An 8,705-nucleotide genomic window follows, 5' to 3' on the forward strand; every position below is an offset into this window, starting at 1 on the left:
TCGAACTCAGCACCACCTTCCTAACCTGCAATCTTCTTCCTGAACTCTCCGCCTCCGCCCCCACCCCCACCCCCACTCCGGCCTGTCACCCTCACCTTATCACTCTCATCTTAACTTCCTTCCACTTATTGCATTTCCAACGCCCCTCTCCCAAGTTCCTCCTTCCTACCTTTCATCTTAGCCTGCTTGGCACACTTTCCTCATTCCTGAAGAAGGGCTCATGCCCGAAACATCGATTCTCCTGCTCCTTGGATGCTGCCTGACCTGCTGCGCTTTTCCAGCAACACATTTTCAGCTCTGATCTCCAGCATCTGCAGTCCTCACTTTCTCCCAGGTGAATTTCAGGTCAGGATGGAAGGTGTTTGTGAGGTTGGTGAACTGTTCATCAGCTCCACAAGCACCTTCTACCCTGACCTCAAATTCACCTGGGCCATCTCGGACACATCCTCTCCCCCCCGACTTTATCCGAGTCCCAAGCCTCCAACTCTGCACCGCATCCTTGACCGGTCCTACCTGTCCATCTTTCTTTCTTCCTTCCCACCCATCCGCTCCATCCTACCCCCCAACCTATCCCTTCCACCCGCACTTTCATCTACCATCACATTCCCAGCTACCTTCCCCCAGCATCACCCCCTCCCCTGAAACGTCGATTCTCCTGCACCTCGGATGCTGCCTGACCTCCTGTGCTTTTCCAGCACTACATTCAAGCCGCTTAAGAATCTTGTAACTTGTGCAAATCTTCTCCAAAAATCACAATCTTGTATGCTTCAATCAGACTACGCTCATTCTTCTAAACTCCGGTGAATTCAACTGGCAAACTGTTTAGCCTTTGATCATAAAACATTCCCACTATACCAGGGATTGTCCTTGTGAACCTTCTCTGAACTGCCTCCAATTAAATGATATCTTTCTTTATATATAGGGGCCAAAACTGCTTAAATATGCCAGACGTAGTCTCACTAGCACCTTGTACAGTTGCAGTAAGACTTTGGAACTCATACTCTTGAAATATATGCCAACATTACATCAGCTTTCCTGGTTACCTCCTGCATGTGTACTAACTTTGTGTTTCATGTACAAGTACCCTTAAGGCCCTTTTGTGTTGCAAATTTCTGCAGGTACTCTCTATTTAAATATCTTGTTCTTTTGTTCTCCCTTCCAAAAAGAACTTCACATTTTCTCACATTATACTCCATTTGCCAACTTTTTGCTGACTACTTAACATATCAATATAGCTCTCTGTAAACTGCTTGAATCCCTCTCACAACCTGCCTTTCCATTTGTTTTATGTCATAGTGTGTAGTTGCCTCGGCCTCAAGCTCTCACTTGACCTATTTATATCTCTGTAAACTATACTCCTCTTTCAACTTATCTTTAGCAAATTGGCTACAGTACATTTGCTTCCTTCTTCCAATTCATTAATATATATTGTAAACAGTTGTGATCCCAGCTTCATCTGGAGGCTCACTGATGATGTTACGTAGTATAATGACAAAATGTCTGAAAACGAACCTTCCAGCTCAGCGAGCAAACTTACATCCAGTTGTGATCCCAGCATGGATTCCCTGTGCAGCACCATTGGTTACATGTTGACAACTCGGAAAAGAATACCTTATCCCCACTGGCTGTTTCCTGCTATGAGCCAGTTATCTATCTGACACTTTGATATTTTTCAGTTGCATGGGCAAAACTGCTTCCTTTTCACTATGGGCATCCATTTTCACTTTTCTTCAACTTGCTGCCTATAGCTGGTAGCTATTGAGAATCCTGTCATTCTCACCTTCTCTTGATGCATCTTCTTTTCTTTGCTGACTTATTACCACTCTCTTCAGCCTTGAGCAATGTCATTTAATCCCTCCTGCCCTACTCCTACACCTACATAGAGTCATAGAGATGTTCAGGACAGAAACAGAGCCTTCGGCCCACTCGTCCATGCTGACCAGATATCCCAATCCAATCTGGTTCACCTGCCAGCGCCTGGCCCATATCCCTCCAAACCCTTCCTATTCATATAACTATCCAGATGCCTTTTAAATGTTGCATTTGTACTAGCCTCCATGACTTCTCTGGCAGCTCATTCCATTCACGTACTAGCCTTTGAGTGAAAAAGTTGCCCCTTAGGTCTCTTTTATATCTTTCCCCACTCGCCCTAAACCTGTGCCATCTATTTCTGGACTCGCCCACCCCAGGGAAAAGCCTTTGTCTATTTATCCTATCCATGCTCCTCATGATTTTATAAACCTCTATAAGGTCACCTCTCAGCCTCCGATGCTTGAGGGAAAACAGCCCCAGCCTATTCAACCTCTCCCTATAGCTCAAATCCTCCAACCCTGGCAACATCCTTGTAAATCTTTTCTGAACCTTTTCAAGTTGCACAACATCTTTCTGATAGGAAGGAGACCAAAATTGCACGCAATATTCCAATGGTGGCCTAACCAATGTCCTGTACAGCCGGAACATGACCTCCCAACTCCTGTACTCAATACTCTGACCAATAAAGGAAAGCATACCAAATGCCTTCTTCACTATCCTATCTACCTGCGACTCCCTTTCAAGGAGCTATGAACTGAACGTGCACTCCAAGGTCTCTTTGTTTAGCAACACTCACTAGGACCTTACCATTAAGTGTATATGTCCTGCTAAGATTTGCTTTCCCAAAATGCAGCACCTCACATTTATCTGGCAACATCCTTGTAAATCTTTTCTGGACCCTTTCAAGTTTCACAACATCTTTCCGATAGGAAGACCAGAATTGCATGCAACATTCCAACAGTGGCCTAACCAATATCTACATAGAACATAGAACATTACAGCACAGTACAGGCCCTTCGGCCCTCGATTTTGCGCCGACCTGTCATACCAATCTGAAGCCCACCTAACCTACGCTATTCCATGTATGTCCATATGCTTGTCCAATGACGACTTAAATGTCTTCTCTATTTGTTCTTTTCTTGCCCTGTACCTGCCAGCCGATTGAAACTATTTGAGGATATTTTTAATTTCTCCTTGAGGGGGCACTCGTTCATGTAGGAAGACAGACAAGTGAGTCCACAGATGGGTTTGTCGTCAATGGCAATTGATGCCTGTTGAGGAACCCAGCATTGGGAGGGTTAATTATCTCTATTCTTTTCTCCAGGTTTCTTCTTCCTTGGTCTTGCTGGTGACTCCATTGCATCATTGCTTACCTTTCTCCAATGATCCAAAGCTGATACATTGAGTGAGGGCCCAAGTTTGTTACTGGCCAGCGACCAGTATTCATGATCTACTTCCAGCTGGGCCAACTTTTGGTGGGATTTTTTTCCCAACTGGGAGACGCCCAAGAATCAAATGTTTCCCATGGCAATGTTCCTACTGCCAAGTAGGGGTTTAATTCCCTTCAACTTCTTTGCACTTGGTTTGGAGGGAGTGCCACTAGTTTTGGTGGTGGTTGCCCCATTGCCCTCATTTAATTCCACCTATTAATTCTAATTAACTCTTCACAGACAGTGCTAAGCATTTTCTTGATCTCTTTGAGATCCATAAACTGATACTTTGTTTATGTATGTTTGTATAAATACATATGTATATGTCAGTGTATGTATATTTTTCAGCATACATATTTGTGCATTTAGATAATAAATAGGAAATGGAATATATATTCCGCACTTATCTATATATAAACGTGTGTGTGTGTCTGTGTGTGTGAGTGAATATGTGTATATATGTCAAATGTTTCAACTAAACCATAGAGTCATAGATATATACAGCACGGGAACAGACCCTTCGGTCCAACTTGTCCATGCCGACCAGATATCCCAACCCAACCTAGTCCCACCTGCTGGCATCTGGGCCTATCCCTCCTATTCATATACCCATTCAGATGCCTTTTAAATGTTGTAATTGTACCAGCCTCCACCGCCTCCTCTGGCAGCTCATTCCAAACACGTACCACCCTCTGTGTGAAAATGTTGCCCCTTAAGTCTGTTTTATATCTTTCCCCTCTCACCCTAAACTTATGCCCTCTAGTTCTGGACTCCCACACCCCAGGGAAAAGACCTTGTCTATTTACCCTCTCCATGTCCCTCATGATTTTATAAACCTCTATAAGGTCACCCCTCAGCCTCTGCTGCTCCAGGGAAAACAGCCCCAGCCTGTTCAGCCTCTCCCAATAGCTCAAATCCTCCAACCCTGGCAACATCCTTGTAAATCTTTTCTGAACCCTTTCAAGTTTCACAACACCTTTCCGATAGGAAGGAGACCAAAATTGCCCGCAGTATTCCAACAGTGGCTGAACTAATGTCCTGTACAGCCGAAACTTGACCTCCCAACTCCTATACTCAGTACTCTGACCAATAAAGAAAAGCATACCAAATGCCTTCTTCACTATCCTGTCTACCTGCGACTCCACTTTCAAGGAGCTATGAACCTGCACTCCAAGATCCCTTTGTTCAGCAACACACCCGAGGACCTTACCATTAAGTGTATAAGTCCTGCTAAGATTTGCTTTCCCAAAATGCAGCGCCTCGCATTTATCTAAATTAAACTCGATCTGCCACTCCTCAGCCCACTGGCCCATCTAATCAAGATCCTGTTGTAATCTGAGGTAACCTTCTTCGCTGTCCACTACACCTCCAATTTTGGTGTCATCTGCAAACGTACTAACTGTACCTCTTATGGTCACATCCAAATCATTTATATAAGTGATGAAAAGTAGTGGACCCAGCACCGATCCTTGTGGTACTCCACTGGTTACACGCCTCCAGTCTTAAAAAAAAAACAACCCTCCACCACCACCCCCTGTCTTCTACCTTTGAACCAATTCATCCAAATGGCTAGTTCATGAGATCTAACCTTGCTAACCAGTCTCCCATGGGATCCTTGTCAAATGTCTTACTGAAGTCCATATAGATCACATCCACCATTCTGCCTTCATCAATCCCCTTTGTTATGTGTTTAAAAACTCAATCAAGTTTGTGAGACATGATTTCCTTCGCACAAAGCCATGTTGACTATCTCTAATCAGCCCTTGCCTTTCCAAATACATGTACATCCTGTCCCTCAGGATTCCCTCCAACAACTCCAAGTGGGCGGCACGGTGGCACAGTGGTTAGCACTGCTGCCTCGCAGCGCCAGAGACTCTGGTTCAATTCCCGACTCAGGCGACTGATTGTGTGGAGTTTGCACGTTCTCCCCGTGTCTGCGTGGGTTTCCTCCAGGTGCTCCGGTTTCCTCCCACAGTCCAAAGATGTGCAGGTTAGGTGAATTGGCCATACTAAAAAATTGCCCGTAGTGTTAGGTAAGGGGTAAATGTAAGGGTATGGGTGGGTTTCGCTTCGGCGGGTCGGTGTGGACTTGTTGGGCCGAAGGGCCTGTTTCCACACTGTAATGTAATCTAATCTAAAAAACTTGCCCACCACCGACGTCAGGATCACTGGTCTACAGTTCCCTGACTTGTGCATACCACCTTTCTTAAATAGTGGCACCACGTTAGCCAACCTCCAGTCTTCTGGCACCTCACCTGTGACTATTGATGATACAAATATCTCAATAAGAGGCCCAGCAATCATTTATTTAGCTTCCCACAGAGTTCTAGGGTACACCTGATCAGGTCCTGTTATAAGAAAAAATCTTTTTGCAGAATTCAAGCTATTTTGAAAATCCAACCTGTGCCATAAATTTTATTGTGACATTTAAATAAATGGAAATGTGGAAGTTCTGGACATAAAATGGCAGAGATGCAGATTCCTGTTAATCTCAAAAACACGAAAGAATTGTGGGTGTCAGAAATCAGAAACAAAAACAGAAATTGCTGGAAAAACTCTACAAGTCTTGCAGAGAGTCTTGCATGTTTTGGAGCCCATGACCCTCCTTCAGAACTGTTTGTAGCTCGGAAAAAACTGTTGTGTGTGCTGAAGATGGGGTGTGGGGAGGGGGAGGAGCAAACAATATGTGGAGATGGAGCCCAGAGAACCAGCACAACAATTGGGCGGAAAAAGGAGTGAGTAAAGGTCAGCCTGGGAGAATCAATAGCTGTTAATGGGAACCATCAGTAGCTGACATGGCTGTTAACACAATCAACCACAATGATGATCCTCAATGATTAGGCACTGCTGCATCTCAGCGCCAAGGACCTGGGTTTGATTCCAGCCTGTGTGTGGAGTGACTGTCTGTGTGGAGTTTGCACATTCTCCTCGTTTCCTCTGGGTGCTCCGGTTTCCTCCCACAGTCCAAAGATGTGCAGATTAGATGAGTTGGCTGTGTTAAATTGCCCATAGTGTTTAGGGATGTGTAGGTTAGGTGCATTAGTCAGGGGTAAATATAGGATGGGGAAAGGGTCTGTGTGGATTATTCTTCAGAGGGTCGGTGTGGACTTGTTGGGCCATAGGGCCTGTTTTTACACTATAGGGATTCTATGACAAGGCCTGGTGTGTGGAGGTTGGGATAAAGACATGGGAGAAGGTGCTCAGGATGTAAAATCTATTGAACTTAGTATTGAAGGCTGCAGGGTCCCCAATTGGAAAATGAAGTGCTGAGCTTTGCTGGAGCATTGCAGCAAGCCTGAGACAGACATGGTAGCCAGGGAACATGGTGGTGTGTTGAGGTGGCAGCTAACAGGAAGCACAGGATCATCATTTCCGAAGAAAGGTCTCCGGATCCAAAACTTTAACTCTGCTTTTACAGATGCTGCCAGACCTGCTGAGTTTTCCAACAATTTCAGTTTTTGTTTCCTCTTAAACTAAATGAACTCCAAGCCCTACTTATGGTCCCACCTGATGGCCAGACTGATCAAATGCTTATTTTTTTGTTCAGTTTAGTTACAGTGGTAGAGAAATATACACAAGACTTCAGATTTTTTTTAAATAAATGAGAGGTTTATTACACTAAAGATATATTTTTTAAAAGTAAAGAAGGGAGGAAGATCTCTATGAACACAGCAAAATTGAGTTTCAGAGCTGAAAACTGTGTTGCTGGAAAAGCGCAGCAGGTCAGGCAGCATCCAAAGAGCAGGAGAATCGACGTTTTGGGCATAAGCCCTTCTTCAGGAATTCTTGATTCCTGAAGAAGGGCTTATGCCTGAAACATCGATTCTCCTGCTTCTTGGATGCTGCCTGACCTGCTGCGCTTTTCCAGCAACACAGTTTTCAGCTCTGATCTCCAGTATCTGCAGTCCTCACTTTCTCCCAAAATTGAGTTTCAACCTGTTTGTCTACATAATCCATTAAAGACTCAAGTGCAATATTACATTTGGTTTGGTCTGTACTCATTGGGGTTTATAAGAATGAGGGATGACCTCATTGAAACATAGAAGATTGTAAGGGGACTTGCCAGGGTAGATGTGGAAAGGATTTTCTTTGTGGGAGAGTCTAGGACTGGATGGTAGCGAATCCATGGACATTTTCCCAATTAAGGTTGGGTTGTGATGGCTGAGAGACACTATTTTTAATTAGTAAAGAATCAATGGTTATGAGGAAAAGTTGCAAAAGTGTAGTTGAGGATTATCAGATCAGCCATGATCTCACTGAATGGCCTACTTCTGTTCTGACCTGTGTGGTCTTATACCACTTAACTGACCTTTCCCAGGTTCTTTCCTATGGATTGTGGAGACACTTTAATGAATCCTTCCAAGTATGTCAATGTTAACTTTTCACAAATCTGAAAGCCTGATTTTCCTCAGTTCTAATAATCTGATTTCTGAACAAGTTCTCTAGGTTTGGAAGATTCTTCTGCAGAACGGACTAGTTTCTTAAGCTATCCTGAATTCCTTCTGGGATAGAAACAAAATTTGTTTACAAGCTCAATCCTGGTATATTCTGAACTGAATTAGTTAAACTTAGTGAATTCTAGTTTTTTTCAAATCAGAAATAAAGTTAATGACCTGAAATATTTGTCCGACCAGTGCTAAACCCAAGAGTGTAAACATATTTTTGTTAACACTGGCTGGATCTGAAGGCCCCTTTTTGTGGCAAATGCTAGTGTTAAGTTGCTTTTCCAGAAAGACACACTGATCTTTTTGCTTCATAGAAGTATCTGCTGTTTTGAAACCCAAAGTTCAAGAACAATATCAATACATATAAATTTTATCATATACTCTATGTAAATAAATAAAGGTCAAGTCTCCACAGTCCTATCAGACATTAGGAGAAAGTGAGGACTGCAGATGCTGGAGATCAGAGCTTAAAAATATGTTGCTGGAAAAGCACAGCAGGTCAGGCAGCTTGCTGGAAAAGCGCAGCAGGGCTGCTGTCTCATTAGAGAGAGACAACTGATGGTTTACCCTGAGGGCCACGATATCTCAGGCAATGGGTGTGATAACGTGAACACAAAAGTCATGCACTGTAAATTAAGGTACTGATTTTATCAGTTGAAATGTACTTTAAATGTAAGAAATGAAGTTCAGTGTGGATACTCCAAATTCCTTTCAAGACAGCACATGGAAACTACGTAGACTAGGTCAGCTCCTTTCTAAAGCTTTCAACTTGATAACAACAAATATTCCGTAGTTAGTATTTTGATTAATAATAGTTATTTATATCTTATGTTGTGAGAATGATCTTGATGGCAAGGCATCCATTTAAGATTTTCTTTGTCTCCTGGAATGTTGATGTAGTGAGCCTTTGGTAAGGATTGAAAGTATGTTTCCTTTGTAATTCACAGACAAGTCGAAGTCCTGGCAGAATTAGATTCTTCCATGCTTGCTTTTGCAGCTGAACCATTCACAGATGACA

The sequence above is a fragment of the Chiloscyllium plagiosum genome, chromosome 41 (genome assembly GCF_004010195.1).
Source record: "Chiloscyllium plagiosum isolate BGI_BamShark_2017 chromosome 41, ASM401019v2, whole genome shotgun sequence".
Lineage (NCBI taxonomy): Eukaryota > Metazoa > Chordata > Chondrichthyes > Orectolobiformes > Hemiscylliidae > Chiloscyllium > Chiloscyllium plagiosum.